The 19,512-nt window shown below is 35.7% G+C and overlaps 1 protein-coding gene across 1 annotated transcript in view; it reads right to left on the reverse strand.

The window, feature by feature from the left end:
* Positions 1 to 19,512, reverse strand: part of LOC140848278 (uncharacterized) — a 182,290-nt gene that overhangs the window by 95,153 nt on the left and 67,625 nt on the right. The gene's annotated exons all lie outside the window — the stretch shown is intronic.

Here is a 19,512-nt window from a genome sequence, read left to right on the forward strand (position 1 = left end):
ATTTCCCCATTGTATGTCCATGGCTCCTTTATCATATATTAATTGACCATATATGTTTGGGTTAATGTTTGGAGTCTCTATTCTGTTCCACTGGTCTGTGGCTCTGTTCTTGTGCCAGTACCAAATTGTCTTGATTACTGTGGCTTTGTAGTAGAGCTTGAAGTTGGGAAGTGAGATCCCCCCCCCACTTTATTCTTCCTTCTCAGGATTGCTTTGACTATTTGGGGTCTTTGGTGTTTCCATATGAATTTTTGAACTATTTGTTCCAGTTCATTGAAGAATGCTGTTGGTAATTTGATAGGGATTGCATCGAATCTGTATATTACTTTGGGCAGGATGGCCATTTTGACGATATTAATTCTTCCTAACCACGAGCATGGGATGAGTTTCCATTTGTTAGTGACCTCTTTAATTTCTCTTAAGAGTGTCTTGTAGTTTTCAGGGTATAGGTCTTTCACTTCCTTGGTTAGGTTTATTCCTAGTTATTTTATTCTTTTTGATGCTATTGTGAATGGAATTGTTTTCCTGATTTCTCTTTCTATTAGTTTGTTGTTAGTGTATAGGAAAGCCACAGATTTCTGTGTGTTAATTTTGTATCCTGCAACTTTGCTGAAGTCTGATATTAGTTCTAGTAGTTTTAGAGGGGAGCCTTTAGGGTTTTTTATGTACAATATCACATCATCTGCAAATAGTGACAGTTTGACTTCTTCTTTACCAATCTGGATTTCATGTATTTCTTTGTTTTGTCTAATTGCTGTGGCTAGGACCTCCAGTACTATGTTGAATAACAGTGGGGAGGTGGGCATCCCTGCCTTGTTCCCGATCTTAGAGGAAAAGCTTTCAGCGTCTCACTGTTCAGTATGATGTTAGCTGTGGGTTTATCATATATGGCCTTTATTATATTGAGGTACTTGACCTCTCTGCCCATTTTGTTGAGAGTTTTTATCATGAATGGATGTTGAATTTTGTCAAATGCTTTTTCAGCATCTATGGAGATGATCATGTGGTTTTTGTCCTTCTTTTTGTTGATGTGGTGGATGATGTTGATGGATTTTTGAATGTTGTACCATCCTTGCATCCCTGGAATGAATCCCACTTGGTCATGGTGTATGATTCTTTTGATGTATTTTTGAATTCGGTTTGCTAATATTCTGTTGAGTATTTTTGCATCTACATTCATCAGGGATATTGGTCTGTAGTTTTCTTTTTTGGTGGGGTCTTTGCCTGGTTTTGGTATTAGGGTGATGTTGGCTTCATAGAATGAGTTTGGGAGTATTCCCTCCTCTTCTATTTTTTGGAAAACTTTAAGGGAGATGGGTATTATGTCTTCTCTGTATGTCTGATAAAATTCCCAGGTAAATCCATCTGGCCCAGGGGTTTTGTTCTTGGGTAGTTTTTTGATTACTGCTTCAATTTCCTTGCTGGTAATTGCTTTGTTTAGATTTTCTGTTTCTTTCTGGGTTAGTCTTGGAAGGCTGTATTTTTCTAGGGAGTTGTCCATTTCTCCTAGGTTTTCCAGCTTGTTAGCATATAGGTTTTCATAGTATTCTGTAATAATTCTTTGTATTTCTGTGGGGTCTGTCATGATTTTTCTTTCTCGTTTCTGATTCTGTTGATGTGTGTTGACTCTCTTTTTCTCTTAGTAAGTCTGGCTAGAGGCTTATCTATTTTGTTTATTTTCTTGAAGATCCAGCACTTGGTTTCATTGATTTTTTCTATTGTTTTATCCCTCTCAATTTTATTTATTTCTTCTCTGATCTTTATTATGTCCCTCTGTCAGCTGATCTTAGGCCTCATTTGTTCTTCTTTTCCCAGTTTCGATAATTGTGACTTTAGAGTATTCATTTGGGATTGTTCTTCCTTCTTTAAATATGCCTGGATTGCTATATACTTTCCTCTTAAGACTTCTTTTGCTGTGTCCCACAGAAGTTGCGGCTTTGTGTTGTGATTGTCATTTGTTTCCATATATTGCTGGATCTCCATTTTAATTTGGTCATTGATCCATTGATTATTTAGGAGCATGTTGTGAAGCCTCCATGTGTTTATGAGCCTTTCTGCTTTCTTCGTACAATTTATTTCTAGTTTTATACCTTTGTGGTCTGAAAAGTTGGTTGGTAGGATTTGTGGTCTATTCTGGAGAATGTTCCATGTGCACTTGAGAAGATGTGTATCCTGTTGCTTTTGGATGTAGAGTTCTATAGATGACTATTAGGTCCATCTGTTCTAGTGTGTTGTTCAGTGCCTCTGTGTCCTTACTTATTTTCTGTCTCGTGGATCTGTCCTTTCGAGTGAGCGGTGTGTTAAGGTCTCCCAAAATGAATGCATTGCATTCTGTTTCCTCCTTATTTCTGTTAGTATTTGTTTCACATACATTGGTGCTCCTATATTGGGTGCATATATGTTTATAATGGCTCTATCCTCTTGTTGGACTGAGCCCTTTATCATTATGTAATGTCCTTCTTTATCTCCTGTTACTTTCTTTGTTTTGAAGTCTATTTTGTCTGATGCTAGTATTTCAACACCTGCTTTTTTCTCCCTGTTGTTTGCATGAAATATCTTTTTCCATCCCTTGACTTTTAATCTGTGCATGTCTTTGGGTTTGAGGTGAGTCTCTTGTAAGTGCTTGGGTCCCGCTAAGCCGTAGCTTGTATCTTACCCCCTTTGCGAGGCGCTGGGTTCTTGCAGGCGTGGATGTAGTCTGGCTGTTGTCCTGTGTCTTCTGGTAGGTCTTGCTTTTTTATCCATTCTATTACTCTGTGTCTTGATTGGTGCATTCAGTCCATTTACTTTTAGGGTGATTATTGAAAGATATGCACTTATTGCCATTGCAGGCTTTAGATTCGTGGTTACCAAAGGTTCAAGGTTAGCTTCTTTACTACCTTACTGTCTAACGTAAGTCGCTTATTGAGCTATTATAAACACAGTCTGATGATTCTTTATTTCTCTCCCTTCTTATTCCTCCTCCTCCATTCTTCATATGTTGGGTGTTTTGTTCTGTGCTCTTTTTAGGAGTGCTCCCATCTAGAGCTGTTCCTCTAAAATACCCTGTAGAGGTGATTTGTGGGAGGCAAATTCCCTCAACTTTTGCTTGTCTGGGAATTGTTTAATCCCTCTTTCATATTTAAGTGATAATCGTGTTGGATACAGTATCCTTGGTTCAAGGCCCTTCTGTTTCATTGCATTAAATATATCATGCCATTCTCTTCTGGCCTGTAAGGTTTCTGTTGAGAAGTCTGATGATAGCCTGATGGGTTTTACTTTGTAGCTGACCTTTTTTCTCTCTCTGGCTGCCTTTAATACTCTGTCCTTGTCCTTGATCTTTGCCATTTCAATTATTATGTGTCTTGGTGTTGTCTGCTTTAGGTCCCTTCTGTTGGGAGTTCTGTGTGTTTCCGTAGTCTGAGCAACTATTTCCTCCCCCATTTTGGGTAAGTTCTCAGCAATTATTTCTTCAAGGACACTTTCTATCCCTTTTTCTCTCTCTTCTTCTTCTGGTACCCCTATAATGCGGATATTGTTCCATTTGGATTGGTCACACAGTTTTCTTAATATTGTTTCATTCCTGGGGATCCTTTCATCTCTCTCTGCATCAGCCTCTATGTGTTCCTATTCTCTGGTTTCTATTCCATCAATGGCCTCTTGCATCTTAACCATTATGCTTATAAATCCTCCCAGAGATTGTTTCACTTCTGTAATTTCCCTCCAGACGTCATCCCTTAGCTCTTGTGTATTTCTCTGCAGCTCCATCAGCATGTTTATGATTTTTATTTTGAATTCTTTTTCAGGAAGACTGGTTAGGTCTATCTCCTTCTCAGGGGTTGTGATTTTTGGTCTGTATCAAATTCTTCTGACTTTACATGGCGATAGAGGTAGTTTGCTGAGCTGTCGCAAGTGATGGCTGGGAGAATGTCCCTTCTTGTTGGTTTGTGGCCTTCCTCTCCTTGGAGAACAGCAACCTCTAGTGGCTTGTGCTGGGCCGCTGCGTGCAGATGGGGCTTCTGATTCTTGCCCGGCCGCTATGGAGTTTAGCTCTGTGGTTGCTGTGGGCGTGACCTGCCTCAGGCTGCTGCTCCAATATGGCAGAGCTGCATGGGAGGGGAAATGGCAGGAGGCTGTTTATCTCAGTGAGGGGCCTCCGAGCTGCCCTGCTGCCAGGGGGTTAGGGTGCCCAGAGTTCCCCAGGATTCCCAGCTGCTGGGCTAAGTGTCCTGGGACATTTCCATCCAGCTGTGGGGTCCCTGTCCCTTTAAGACTTCCAAAAAGCACTCGCTTTTCTTTGTTCCTGGGACGCCAGCTGTGGGCACCCGCTCACAGGTCTTACTGTCCTGTTTCTCTAGTTTCCAGCACCCCACACATGCACTGTGTCTGTGCTCTGGTGCAGATGGCTGGGGCTGGGTGTTTAGCAGTCCTGGGCTCCCTCTCCCTATCCTCTCTGAGTCTTCTCCTCCCACCAGGAGCTGGGGTAAGGGGCGCTTGGGTCCCGCTAAGCCGCAGCTTGTATCTTACCCCCTTTGCAAGGCACTGGGTTCTCGCAGGCGTGGATGTAGGCTGGCTGTTGTCCTGTGTCTTCTGGTCTCTCTTTTAGGAAGAGTTGTATTTGTTGTATTTTCAAACATATATGTGGTTTTGGGAGGATATTTCTGCTGCTCTACTCAAGCCGCGATCTTGGCTCCGCCCTCACATTAAGTTTATTTCAACTTCCTCATAGGGACTTTTCAACTTCCTCATAAGGACTTGTCAAATATGAGTAAATATGACACTTAGCTTGTACTAGAAACTTCCTCTTTAGCCACAGCCTCTATGGAGTTAGAAGGGGAAAATTGGTAAAGACAGAACTATCCTAACTTTTGGGGTTTTACACATAAAAACATTATAAGATTGTGTAGTATCTCAAGACTGCTCTAAGGAATAAAATTTTACTAAAGTCAAAATGTTTTTAGCCTTGCTTACACAGAAAAAGCTTTCCCAATCCCCTTTAAGTTTCACTGTATTCCATGATAGTAACACCTTTTTTTTTTCTCAAGAGTCTCTCCACAGAACTTGTGGTCCTTTAATAAGAACTGACTAATGTATACATGTACCCTTTCATTCACATTAAGGTACAATTGAGCTCTTGTTGCAAGGGATACCAGGATAGGGCCCCTACCCCTCTGCATTTGACCCACATCGATAGATAGGGATCCACTAAGGTTATAAAGACCATGCAGGAATGTCAACAATTCCAGCTCTGACTATCTGAACTTACCTCTGCCACAAAGAATCTGCAGAGAGCACAAGATATGGGAGATGGTACTGTCTATTACATATGAAGTATCCATGTGAACACAAGAGAAGATGAAGGCAAGCATAAACACTGAGGTCAGTTTAATGTATCTTCTCTGATAACCATTGGTCAAAGATGTAAGGTGTTACATAGCAGGGGCACCATTCTGCAGGGGAACAAAGAGGAGAGGAATTCAGTCCAACTCAGGTTTAAGAGGTCAACTCACCCTAACCCTGATTCTGTTGGGTGCCTAAGAGGCTCACGTCCTCATTCTCTTAGTCCATGGCCTCTCTGAAGCCCCTTCTATGTGGTTACCTCTTTGAGAGGGTGACATTAACGCTATCTCCAAGTCATTCAGCAGAAATCAGTCTGGTTGTAGTTTGTGTTTTATTATACAAGGCCAATTTATAGAACTATGCTTATATTATACACTTTCATCTCATGCATGAACCATCATTTACTGATCTTGTCTAATTATACAGCAATCAGATTTGCTGCTTCTATTCCAAACGATTAGTACAGGTTTTGTAACACAATACAGTGTTATCGATGATTCTGAAGCCACATTCATTATTAATTAAGGATAGTCGTATGCATAGATGACTCTATTCCAGAAGCAAAAATAATCTATCGAGATTTGCCAAGGGGTGATTTTGCTTCCTCCATTGTTGGAATTAATTTGAGATTTTTTTTTAGAAGAACGCAATTTCCTTAATTTTAATAAGGATCATTTATTCTCTCTCATGAGCCACCATTTCATAAATAACCTCCCTTTATGGTTACAAATGGATCTAATATGCCTTATCTTCCTTCTCTGTACTGAGCATTATGTGCAATTTAGGCATAGCATTATGTGCAATTTATGCATCTAAATGGTTGAAAAACGGAAAAAGCCTCATCAGTGGGCAGACTGATGAAGAGCTAGTGTAGCTCATGTGCTTACATATACCACTGAAAGGATCGAGGGGCAGACATGAGATGTCCATTACTATAATTGTCTTTCCATCATAGAATAAGGCTTTAATGTGAGTTAAAGTAAATAAATCTTGCCTCGTAGAGTATATTATGGTCTCAAAGGACTATAATTTTGGAATCACACACTGAATCTACATTGTAGATGCAGCTATGGTTTCTGGCAACTCTAAGTTGCTTTCCAGGCAAACTTTCCTCTTCCAGGGAAGTTGCCCTGTGATGTTCTCTACAAGAAAGCCTTTTCCATTAACAATTTGTAGATGAATAATAATGAGGGACCTGAGCCTCTTTGGGCATCCTAGAATCACCGATTCTTTGAAGGAAAAAAACTCCGGAGGTGTTCTTCAGTGAAGAAATGAGTTAAAATAACATAAAAAAATATTTGCATAATTTTGTTCAAGAAAAAATAGAAGCTGCATAAAACAACTACTTTTAAGTCACCTGTTAAGAGCATCTGAAGTGAAACCTCTGCTATACAAATCACTTTGCATAATGATAGTAATTGTTTTTAATTATTTTATTTTGTTAAATTCACCATATGTTTTCCCATAAAAAGTTCTTTCCAAAGAAATATTTTTAACTCTCAAGTCACCTCATGCTCTCTTGAAATGGAAAGAAAAGTTAGGAGAATATTAATAATTGTGGTAGTAATAATATATGATTTATAAAAGTAAAAATAATTTTTGTCTAAAAACAAGTTAATATATACATAATTAATATATATAATTAATGTTAGCACTTTCTATAAGCTAATATTGGAGAAATTGAAGAATTGAGGCAAGCCAACTGCAAAATAAAAATCTCTGCTGAATAATATATGTTTTAAAATATATGAAGCATTATGAAGGGCCAATTACAAAACCTCTTCTAAAATATTTCCATTATTCATTACAACTTAATGTTATTTTAGCATTTTGAGAAGCTCTATTCAAAAAACGTAACATTCACCACCTTTCTAATCTCATTAGCAGTAAGACAGTTTTCACATTTGCAGAAAATACAAATACTTCTGCCATCTCTCACTAAAACTAGAGAAGGTCCACTAGAATGACTGGAATACAATACAACTGTCATAAGCACACCATATATTTACTCATGTATCAGGTACACAGAGAACTAATTTTGCTTCTCTATATGTGGATTTGGTTTCTATTTTGAATCTCCATCTCTACCTGAAGGTAGAAAGGCTAATCTAGTCATTTATAAGTAAACTCTTCAAATCTACTATTTTCTCAGTCATTTAAGTTTGCAATTCAGACACAGAGGACTTTTTTTTTAGGCTGATTCTGAGCTATGAGTGTATTCAGTGGTGCCAAATAAATGGGGAGAGCTACTCATTTCTCAGTCTTGAACTTCCCCATACTGGGATCCATGGGGTGGCAGCGTCTCCCACCAGGCCTCAGAGTCCCCACCACCCCCTTTTACCACCTCCCAGAACCCTTTTCACCTTCAAATCTGGGCCACTTTTGGCCCCACCAGAAAATACTTAGATGCTTAACTAGCTTTTTAGGGGATGTGGACTCTCTGGAGCCTACTCAGGCCCATACACATGCCCTCAGGCAGGCAGGTCTACTCTACCACCAACTGAGGAAAAGGGAGACAGGAAGGAGGCAAAGTGCTTGTCCGTTTGACACCAGAACCATGGATCGTTCTATTATATATTTTAGTTCCAAGGAGGGCTCAATACATACACTACACTCAATACACACGCACATGCCAGCATCAAGCATTTTCCCTTACAGCTCTCTTCTCTTCCTTTCTAGCTCAGTGGATTCTAATATATTCAAAAGGCAAATTAAAAACTGGTTCTGCCAGATCCCATCACCATTCAAATCTTTCCTGGACTATTCATTTTGATTTTATAAACAAAAAGGTGGTTTCCTTTAATTTCTGATTATGAGCTCTGATGGAGGTCGCCAGGTAAAGACAAAGGGAAAAAAACAGAATGTCACCACCTGCATCTCACTGCATTATTATACAGCAGCTGACTACAAGGTGTGCCTGCTACTCATCAACTGTACTGGCCTCCCTTTTCTCTGGCTGCTCATGAGCCAGCGATCCCCACAGGTATGCAGACCCCAAGTCACTGGTAGTTACAGAACACACTGAATTTTGTTCCCTAAATAGTTAGAACCCTTTGAAAAACCTTTTCTTAACAGGTCTCATTTAAACCTACAAAGCTCAGAATGGGAATTTCACTGGGGATGGTCTCAGCTACATCCTCCCATGGGCTGCCTCAGTCATATGAGCTTAGGCTGCAGGTGTGATTCCAGATGGTGGCCAGTGGAGAAGCAGGGAAATGAGCTTCGGGTTGGTCTTCAGGTCCTGGACATTTGATGGACTGCAATGCATCTGTGGGGAGGTCATGGGCAGGCAGCGCTTGGTTGAAGTAGTAGACAGGAAACAAGATCATAATACCATGACTTTATCTCTTTCCATTTCACTGATCAGAAAGGACATCTTAGGATAGACAAATATATATATATGTAAATAAGAAAAGAGAGGGCCCCAAATGAGTGTCAGTTCCTTGGTAGCTACTCAGTGTTCACACATACCCTTCACCACATTTAAACCTACAAACTGATACCTAATGCAACTATCTCTTGTATAAGATACATTCATCATACCCCCAAAAAGAGAAGATCCAAAATACCATTAAGTTGTTTCCATATTGAAGTAATGCTCATTCCTTTTCCAGTAAAACCGTAATCTCCCTTTGATATCCTTCAATTTAAAAATTATTAGATTCACAATTATCAATATATGTTATATTAAATAGTAGGGAAAGGGGAGATGAGAAAGACTACTTAATATGTACAATCATTATAATAAAGCAAGGAAAATATATGCATAGCTACTTGAATTCTCACTTTTTGCATTTGACTACATGGTTGTAGTTGCTAATTAAAACTTCATTTTTTAGTATCTGTTCCATTTTCTATTTTTCTCTGCCAGTCCCACAGATGGACATCACTCTTTAAAATTCATACCTTCTTTGCTAAAAGGAACATAGCTCTTAGCATTCTTCTCTGTATTGCTATAGTCTTCACTTCACTTTTACTACTGGGTATGGATGTACTAAAAGTCACTCCAGGAATGCTAGTTCCTAGGACTAGATCATTTTAGTCCCATTGTGAAGCACAAATGCTATTTCTTTTGATAGTCAGGATCAAGATCCCCAGCTAATACAGCCAACTCCTTCTTTGTCTGTTGGTAAAGAGAGACCAGACACTCCAAATGGCCAAATGGCAATCTTAACACCCAGCTCAGTGGAACCAATATTATGTTTTCTTATGAAGGCATATGGTATCTACTACCAACACCTCTAAATTAACAGAATCCAAAGATACAGAATGTGAAGCACAAGTTCTGTAAGAGATCCATAATAATAATAATGAGAGAAGCCACAACCACTTTTATCCATGGTTCTAGATCCATGATTTCTGGCTGAGAGTGAAACACCACCATGTACAGTAAATAGTTGAGAGCACATTCTGCATCTTTTGGGAAAGAAACCTATCTTCAAAGGTGTTGTCACTCAACTCACTCCATAATTGACTCTTTCATAGTCCGTTTCCCCAACCACTGCTGTATGATAAGTTATGTGGTAAGACAGTGAATTCTTTGTTAAAGTGTGGAATACCCTGGTAGTGAATATGACATTTAAAAATCTGTGGATAATTCTAAAATTTATGTGGAAAGGCACAGGCATAGAATAACTAAAACAATCTTGAAAAAGAAGAAAAAAGTAGAAAGAATCACATAACTGATATTAGGGCCTACTACTTAGTTACAGGAATCAAAACACTGATTTTGGCAGAGGAATAGACTAAAATAGATATATGGAACACAACAGAGAATCCAGAAATAGACTTACACAAGTCTGGCCAACTGATTCCTGACCAGAGTGTAAAAGCAATTAAATGGAAGTAGGAGAGCCTTTTCAACAATGGTACTAGAATAACTGGACATCCATGGGCAAAAAAAAAGTGACCTTCAACCTAAACCTTATACCTTACGCAAAAATTAACTCAAAATAGATCATAAGCTTAAATGTACAACAAAAACTATAAAACTCTCAGAAAAATAACAAGAAAGAAACCTTTAGGATCTTCCTACATCTAGGCCAAGAGTTCTTAGATTTGACACCTGAAGCATGATCCATAAGTAGAAAAACTGATCAATTGGATCTCATCAAAATTAAAAGCTTGTGAAACATCCTATTATACATATAAAAAGAAAAGTTATATTCTGGGAAAAAAATATTTGCAAACCACACATCTGACAAAGAAGTAGTATCTAGAACTATAAAAATATAAAGAACTCTTAAAATTCAACAGATAAAAAGGAAGAAACAAACCAATCAGAAAATCAACAAAAGACATGAATAGACATTTCATTCAAAAGGATATACAAATAGTAAGTAGGCACCTGAAAAGATATTCAACATCATAAGGCATTAAGGAAATGCAAATTAAATCCACAATGAGATATTACTTTATACCTATCTGAATGGCTAAAATAAACAGTGATCATAACACCAAATGCTATGGGGAATGCAGAGAAACTAGATCATTCAGCCATTTCTGATAGAATGGAAAATAAAATAGCCACTCTGTAAAACAGTCAGGCAATTTCCTATAAAATTAAACATGCAATTTCCATATGACCCAGCAATTGCATTCTTGGGCACTTATCCCAAAGAGATGAAGGCTCATGTTCACACAATTTATACAGGAATGCTCATAATCCCAAACTGGAAGCAATCCTGGTGTCTTTCAATAAGCAAATGGTAAACAACCTGTGATATATCCATACCACAGATTATTACTTAGCAATAAAAAAGAATGAATGATGGATATGTGGAACAACTTGGATGACTTGCCAGGGAATTATGCTGAGTGAAAAGAGCTAGACTTAAAAGGACACTGGATATGTCATTTCATTTACATGTGTGAAATAAAATTACAGAAATGAAGAAGAGATAAGTAGTTACCAGAAGTCAGGGAAAAGGATGCAGAAGAGAGGTGGGTGCAGCTATAAAAAGACAACATAAAAGATACCTGTGCTGATGAGAAATATTCTGTATCTAGACCATGTCAACATCAATATCCTAGTTCTGATAGAACTGTTGGCAGGAGAATGATGAGTAGGAAGAGCAAATCTAAATCTAGAGTAAGTATCTATTCCAAGGAAGCTAAATTGCTGTTCTCTCCATTAAAGAGGTGTATAGTGCAATCAACCTGTACCAGACGGCTGGCTGGTCCTCCTGGGGCTATGGTATCGTACATACTGGAGGCTCAATACTAGACTCAGCTTTTGGCAGGTAAGGCACTCTGCAGAGCTGTTTTCCATATTAGCCTTGGTGAAGGGAACTCCTATAACAAGGCTATGTATAATCTCCATCCTGCCATGCAAATCCTTAATTTATGAATCCACTCAACAAGCATTATAATTTATAAGCAATTACTGACTCTCATTCATGTAATGAGTCCTCTTGTCCACATGATTATTGAGACCCCCCTCTGCAGTGGGTTACATTTACTATCCTTTCTTTCTGTTAGCATTTAGCTGTCTTTTTGAACTTTGTGTGTGTGTGTGTGTGTGTGTGTGTGTGTGTGTGTGATTTGTTTTGCCTGAGTCACTTTGATAGCTAATCCAAATGGAAATTCTTTTATTTTAATTACACTCAATCTGACATTCCCATCTTTTAATAAGGAAATCTCACCTATTCACATTTCAGTGAATTAACAGAAGGAGACACAGTAAATAAATGTAATGACAAAAAATATGGTAACATGGTTTGTGTACCAACTTTGTCCAAAACTAACATCTTTGTAGGAGCCTGAAAATTATGCTTAAAAGCTTATAATTTAATGACTGTAGCACACCTAAATATAAAGCTAGTTACTAGGTTAGTTGTCTACTTTTGAATCACAAAATATAATTATTTTAGTGTTTAAATAATATATTGCATATATTAAGAGTATTATAAGATAAATAGAGCTTCATATTTATCACTGAAATTTTCTAATATCATTCACAAATTCATTTCTATCATCAAAAAAAGGACTCAAGCATAGAGAATAGTATTACCAAATTCATTTTGTGAATGAAGAAACTGAGATAAGTAGGCAGTTGGATATTTGTGTCTGAAGCTCAGGAGTAAGTCCGGGCAGAGCCTTAATGCCAGAAGTGATTAGCATAAAAATCGTATTTAAAATTATGAAAGTGGAAAAGATCCCAAAGGAAGAATATAGGAAAAAAGGGATGCCATTATATATATATAGATCAAAAGGGATATATATATCTATATATAGATATAGATATCCGATGTATATGTATATCTATATATAGATATATACATATACAGAGAGAGAGAGAGAGAAAGATTCAGCAATTAAAGCTATTTTACTACTGCTGAGAATCTTACTCACAGGTGCATTTCATTCTACCAGTTCACTAAGTAGTAGTATTTTCCAGGGTTTTGTTTTGTTTTTCTTTGCAGTCATTTACTGTAGAAACTTTACTATTTAATAACAAATATAACCTCACTCATGAAGAAGTCAAACTGATAAACATGTCTTTTTAGAGCATTTTCTTCCAATTGCAAATCCTATGCAGTGTTAAAATGCATATGGATGTTATGGATATGATTTATTGGCCTTTCTGTTTACTATTTCTGTAATTCTGCTTTTATTATAAATGAGTTGCTTCCAGTAAGCAATTATTTAGTGCTGTTGTGAATACAAACCTAAACAAAATTTGAACTGAAAATACAAGCTTTAGAAAATCACATTCAACCACATCAAAATTTCACTGTAAATTATATCATAGAGGAAAATGTTCATTCTTGGCTTTTATACAAAATATAATAATAATATGAAAAGACAAAGGAACTAGTTTAAGATTATAACTATAAATTTGATGCCACCATTGTTTTTAAAATAAAGGAAAATGGGAACTAACATTTGATTGCCCATTATGTGCTGTGAACTTTAACAGATATTTCATTCATTTATTCAAGAAATATTTAATCAGCTTCTACTGTGAACTAGGCACTATACAACCACTAGAGTGCATCAGAGAAAAAAAAGAAAAAGAACAGGGAAAAGCTGCACTTGTGGAGATTTAATTCCTGGAACAACCCGTATGTATCTTCAATATTATTATCTACATTTTCTAAATGAGAAAACTCAACTGTAGAGAAAATAATTGACTTGTCCAAGTTTGCATGTCTAGTATGGGGGGTGCAAATAGAAACCTGAATCTAGATTTCTCAAAAATTCACTCTTTTTCCAGTGTGGTACAACACTCTTCTCATTAAATACCAACTGCCTAAATTAACAAAAGATTTCTAGATCTGCTTTTTTATTCCCCAGGATAATAATTACCTACATAATCACCTTTACTTCTTTATACCTCAATCTTCTGTTTTCCTTGTGGTGTTACTTTTACATATATTATATCTATATTTGTGATAAATCCAAGAATTTATTGTTAAAATGATGACATTATGTAATTTTCTGTCTTTTCAAGAAGCTGAAAGAAGGAGGGCAAGTGTATATTTATAGAACTTACCATATTAACCTACGACATGCTATTTCTGGTTCTTCTCATTTGTTTCTATGGATTTGAGTCACTATCTAATGTCTGATATATCTATTCCCACCAACTTCCTTTGTGCTGTTATTGTCAAATATATTTCATTTCTATATGTTATAGACCAAATAACACAAATATGTATTTATAGTTCAATACAATTGCTTTTTAATTTATTTAAGTGAAGAAGGAGAAGAAATATGCATTATACTGTTCTCTCTAATTGCCAACATTAATTACCGGTCCTGGTACTCTGTTTTTTCCTATGGATCATATTACTCCCTGGGGTTACTTGCTTTCAGCCTGGAGAACTTCCTTTAGGTAGCTCTGCTATCAATGACCTCTCAGCTTTTGTTTATCTGGCAATGTATTTATTTTGTCTTCATCTTTCAAAGACAGTTTTGTTGGATATAAGATTCTCAGTGGGCATTTTTTTTTCTTTCAGCATATTGTTTTGAGGTGAAGTCAGTTGTTAATTTTATTGCCTGGGATGAGACACTTTTCCCTTGTTGTTTTCAAGATTTTTTTTCCTTTGTCTTCCAACAGTTTGACTATGATGTCCCTAGGTATGGATCTCTTTGTATTTACCCTTTTTGTTTATGGCAGTGTGTGTGTGTGTGTGTGTGTGTGTGTGTGTGTGTGTGTGTGTTATTTTATTATTCATTTTTAATGGAAGTATAGATATACAACATAGTATTGGCTTCAGGTGTACAATACAGTGATTCAATAATTATATACATTGTGAAATGCTCAGCAAAATAAGTGTTGCTGTCACCATACAAAGATATTACAATATACAATATTACTGAACATATTCTCTATGCTTTTCATCCCCATGACTTACTTTATAGTTGAAAATTTGTCTATTCCTTTCACCTACTTTGCTTCCCCCACCCCCACTTTCATGGCCACCACAGTTTTTTTCCATGTTTGTGAGTCTATTTCTGATTTTTTATTTTTTAGATTCTACTTATAAGTGAAATCATATGTTATTTGTCTTTGTCTGACTTATTTCACTTAGTATAATACCCTCTAGGTCAATCCATGTTGTCACAAATGGCAAGATTTTATTCTTTTTTTATGGCTAATATTCTGTTGTATATATGTACCACATCTTCTTTATCCATTCATCTATTGATGGACACTTAAGTTGCTTTATGGGAGTTTATTAAACTTCTTAGATTACCTAGACTGATGTTTTACATAAAATTGAGAAGTTTTCAGCGATTACTCCTTTAAATATTTTTTCTGTCCCTTTTTCCTTCTCCTCTCCTGGTACTCCCCTAAAGGTGTCCCATATTTCTATGAGGCTTTCTTTATTTTTTCCTCAGGTTGCATAATTTCTAACAGTCTATACTCAAACTCATGGATTCCTTCTTCTGCAAGCTCAAATCTACTACTGAACCCTCTAGTGATCTCTTCATTTCAGTTATTGTATTTCCAACTCTCGAATTTTCATTTGGTTCTTTTCACATAATTTCTTCCATTTGATATGACATTGTCATTATATATTTAATTCTTTAAACATGATTTCCTTTAGTTTTCAAACATATCTATATAGCTCTTTCTAAATCTTTGCCTGATAAATCCAATATTTAGGCCCCCTTATAGGTAATTTCTATTGCTTATTTTTGTTTTTGAGTATAGGTCACATTTACCTGTTTCTTTGCATGTCTCATAATATTTTGCCAAAAGCTGGACAGTTTTGATAAATCTGAATACTGATTTGTATCCCTTATGTATGTTGGTATTATTTGGTTGTTTATTTTCTCAGTGGCTTGGCAAACTAACCTAGTGAAGTCTATTTTCCCCATAGTAAGCAGTCTCTGACATTATTCTTAAGGGAGCGCAAACTGGGGCCCATACACAGTCTTCCCGAACACCAGGGATGACTGTGTTGTTAGCTTGCTTTCTTTGACTATCTCTTTCCCTTGTCTCCCCATTAAGTTTCTGGTTGGTCTTTATTTATTGGTATCACATGCCACTCTTACCCTCCCCCTTTGGTAGTTAATTTTAAAAAGAATAATTGTTAAACAAATTGATCCTATTGTTAAACCAATCTGATCCTATTGAAGTCAGGCCCCTTAACAGCGGTAGACTGTTGTCAGGAAGTTTCTTTTTATAGAAGTATTTCAACTGATAAATGATGAATAGATTTATACAATGAATGCCAAAGGCTACTAAAATAAAAAATAATGACAACCAGTTATTACATTTCTCCAGACTGAAGAATATGTCTTTCAACTTTGCCATACTCTTATAAAAGGGAACTAAAAGAATCTTATTAAACTTCTAGATCAAACCACAATGTTTTTGGAAATATAAAGGGAAATTTATTTAATGACAACATAAGAATACATTTAACAAAATCCAAATGTTGGCTATTCCACAGGACAGATCACTCTTTTTTCAATAAGTAAGTCATTGAAAGAAAAAAAGACATATATGAGAAGATAAAATGTAAAATAAAATGAGACAATCAAGGAAATTTTGAGCACTAATAAATTATTTTATATCATCATGTAATTATATTTATTTTAGGTATAATAATTTTATATTGACCTATATCCTTAAAGTATTCTTACTGTTAGAGATATATACTGAAATATTTGTGGATAAAATGATGAGGTGTTAGACATGTGCTTCAAAATGATCCAGAGCTAAGGAATGTGTAAAGATAATGGTGAAATAAAATTGGTAATAAGTTGATAATTGTTGAAACTAGCAATGGATTCATGAGTTCTTTATATTGAAATGAATTCTTGAAATTTTCCAAAATAAAGAGTTTAAAAATGAGCAAAAAATATTTACTAAGTACTAACCATGTATTTCATCACTGTGTTGAGCAATATGGAACGATAAAATAACTACATTATGAATCCTGACCACAAAAAAACACTTTTTAATCTAAACCAAGGAACAAGATTAAAAGTCATGAAACAATAAGAATCAATGGAATTAAAGATTAAAATATTTGGCACAGATTTTAGGTATCCAGAAGTGAATTGATTCCCTGAAGCCTAGAAAAGTTAGGGGAAATTTCATAGAATATTAAATGTCAAAAGATGAGACAAATTTGAATAGAAAGAAGGAAAAAGAAGAGCTTGGGCAATTTACTGGATTCCCTAAAGATTAAAAAATAGAAATCTCATCTTACTATTTTGGTTGGTATATGCTTCCCAATACTCCATCTCTGGTGTCTCAAAAGTAAACTGGTAAGATTTGAACACTTAGGAATTCTCCCTTGAGTTAGTTGCTGAATAGTAAATTCTACAAATTTGATTGAACATACAGTTCTTCTGTCATCATACTTTAAAGGTCATTTCTTCTTTTCTTGAAGAGACACTATCTACTCTCAGTAAAAACCAGACTAAAACACTTATTTCATATAAAGCTGAAGATGAAAGTCTTTCCCAGAACATACCACCACCTTTCAAAAGAAATCATTATGCAAATCATCCAGGGGTTGAATATATCTTTATATTCAAAGCAGGTAACTACAAAAGTAGCATACAATAGAAATTAAGATTTGTTTAATTTAAAGAGAATGTATGTAAATGGTAACTATTGGTGGCTCCACAGACTTCCCATCTAGAATTAGTGAAATGGTTCTTCCAATTTTTTAATTTAGGCATAATTCCCTAAGTGCCAATTCCCTTGCCAGGAAAAGAAAAAACCTATGTGCTTATCCAAAATCATCTAGTAGAACAGGTTACAAGGTCAAAACTGAGACTTAAGGAGGCTAAGTAAACTTACCTTAACTGACAGTGGTTTAGTAAGAAAAGTAAGGAATAGTATTAAAATAGGTCTAATCAAGGAGGGAATACGGTTGTTAATTAGTGAATACATACAAAAAGTAAGACACATTTTATAATGTATATGTTTCCCCGTCTCAAATTTCACTTTAACTTTCATCTACTTTATGATACATTTTTTACAGACACATATAAGGGATTTTTACCTGACCAGAAATAGTTTCACTTGATAAACTAAGCTCATCTAAATGTACTAAAAAACATAGCATACAACATTAGTTGCCCGCTCTTCAGTCATCCCACACTTCCTGCTAATAGAACCACAGGCATTGTTCAGTTATTGGATGATCATATGCTTCCAGAGGTTTAATTCCTCTCTAGCTCCAATTGGTAAATCTCAGTTAACTTAGAGCAGTGGTTCTCAAAGTAATGTCAATAGATTAATATCTGATTATTACCAAAATTATCAAACATCAATATCAGGAGAATTTTTGAAAATATCAAAGTTAGTTTTATTGTGTTGACATTTGAACTATGGTGCAAAAGCAATGGTGGGTAAAACTGCTAGCAGCACCTCAGTACAAAGCAAGGTAATAGCACAAACTGTGTGACAAGTCACCATATTATTCACCACCACACACCTGGAAAGGAAAGGAAAGAGGGCAAGGGAAGGAAACCCTATTTCACTTAAGAATTCCCTTCAAGAAGTAATAAAATTTTTTGATTTTATTAAACTTTGACTCTTGAATACCTATTTTTTACATTCTCGGTGAAAAAATAAATCCATTAATCTGTAATAAGCCTATTGCTGTACCCATAAAGCACTCCAATGGCATTTTCAAGTGAGACGACTGGTCCAAAGACAACCGTTTGTGGGACTGAGCTGAGAACTAAATCAGCCACTTTTTTCACAGGACAGCATTTTTACTTGAAAGATAACTCATAGATAAATATAATTATTAGACTTTGGTATTTAGCAGACATTTTCTCATAATAAACCAAGAGGGGCTCTTAATTCAAGGATATCAGTTGTCAACATTGGAGATTGATGTTAAGATTTGAACTTTCAACTGAAAATTCAAATTGTGGAAAGCACATCCTCCCTGGTGAGCACACACAGTTTTGCAATACTACTTAAAGACTTTTTGGATGAGTCAGTGGTATTAAAAATGTGATTACATGATGTTTTGATATTATGTAAGGAAATGTGTCAACACTTGGGAGGTCTGTTTAATCTAATATTATTTATTATCTGTATAATAATATTTAATAGATAATAATATTAGATAGATAATAGTAGATAATATTTATTATCTGTATAGTCAGATAATAAATATTTTGTAAGTGACCAGTTCAAGATACTGCAAAATCCAATATGTGTAATAGATCCATCCAAAGTGCAGAACAGACCAATAGATTTCAATGTAACATAGCGAGAAAAATTCACTGATATAGCTTCAGATTCCACACCATAGCTAACCTCTAAGATAATGAAAACTTTTCAGGTTTTGCTGTAGTATCTAAAAGGAATAGGTTCAAATATCTGAAAGGCTATTAAAATATTCCTACTTTTCTGACTACGTATCTCTTGAGGTTGGCTTTTCTTCAATATAATTCAGTCAAACAATGTATCACAGTGGACTGAATGAGAAAATGATATGAGAAATTAGATATTTTCTACTAAGCCAAACATAAAAGAGGTTTACAAAAATGAAAAATTTGGTGCTGTTCTCATTAAATATTTTTTGAAAATACAGCTTTTTATATAAAAGTGTTATTTATATTAACATGTAATAGGTTTATTGTAATTTTAAAACCAATTAGCAAATAGATATTTTAAAAATTTATCATTTTCCATTTCTAATATTTTAAATATTTATAGCTACACCACATTACAGTGACTCTGGGAGAGTATAAAGG

Source organism: Manis javanica, chromosome 3, assembly GCF_040802235.1.
Source record: "Manis javanica isolate MJ-LG chromosome 3, MJ_LKY, whole genome shotgun sequence".
NCBI lineage: Eukaryota > Metazoa > Chordata > Mammalia > Pholidota > Manidae > Manis > Manis javanica.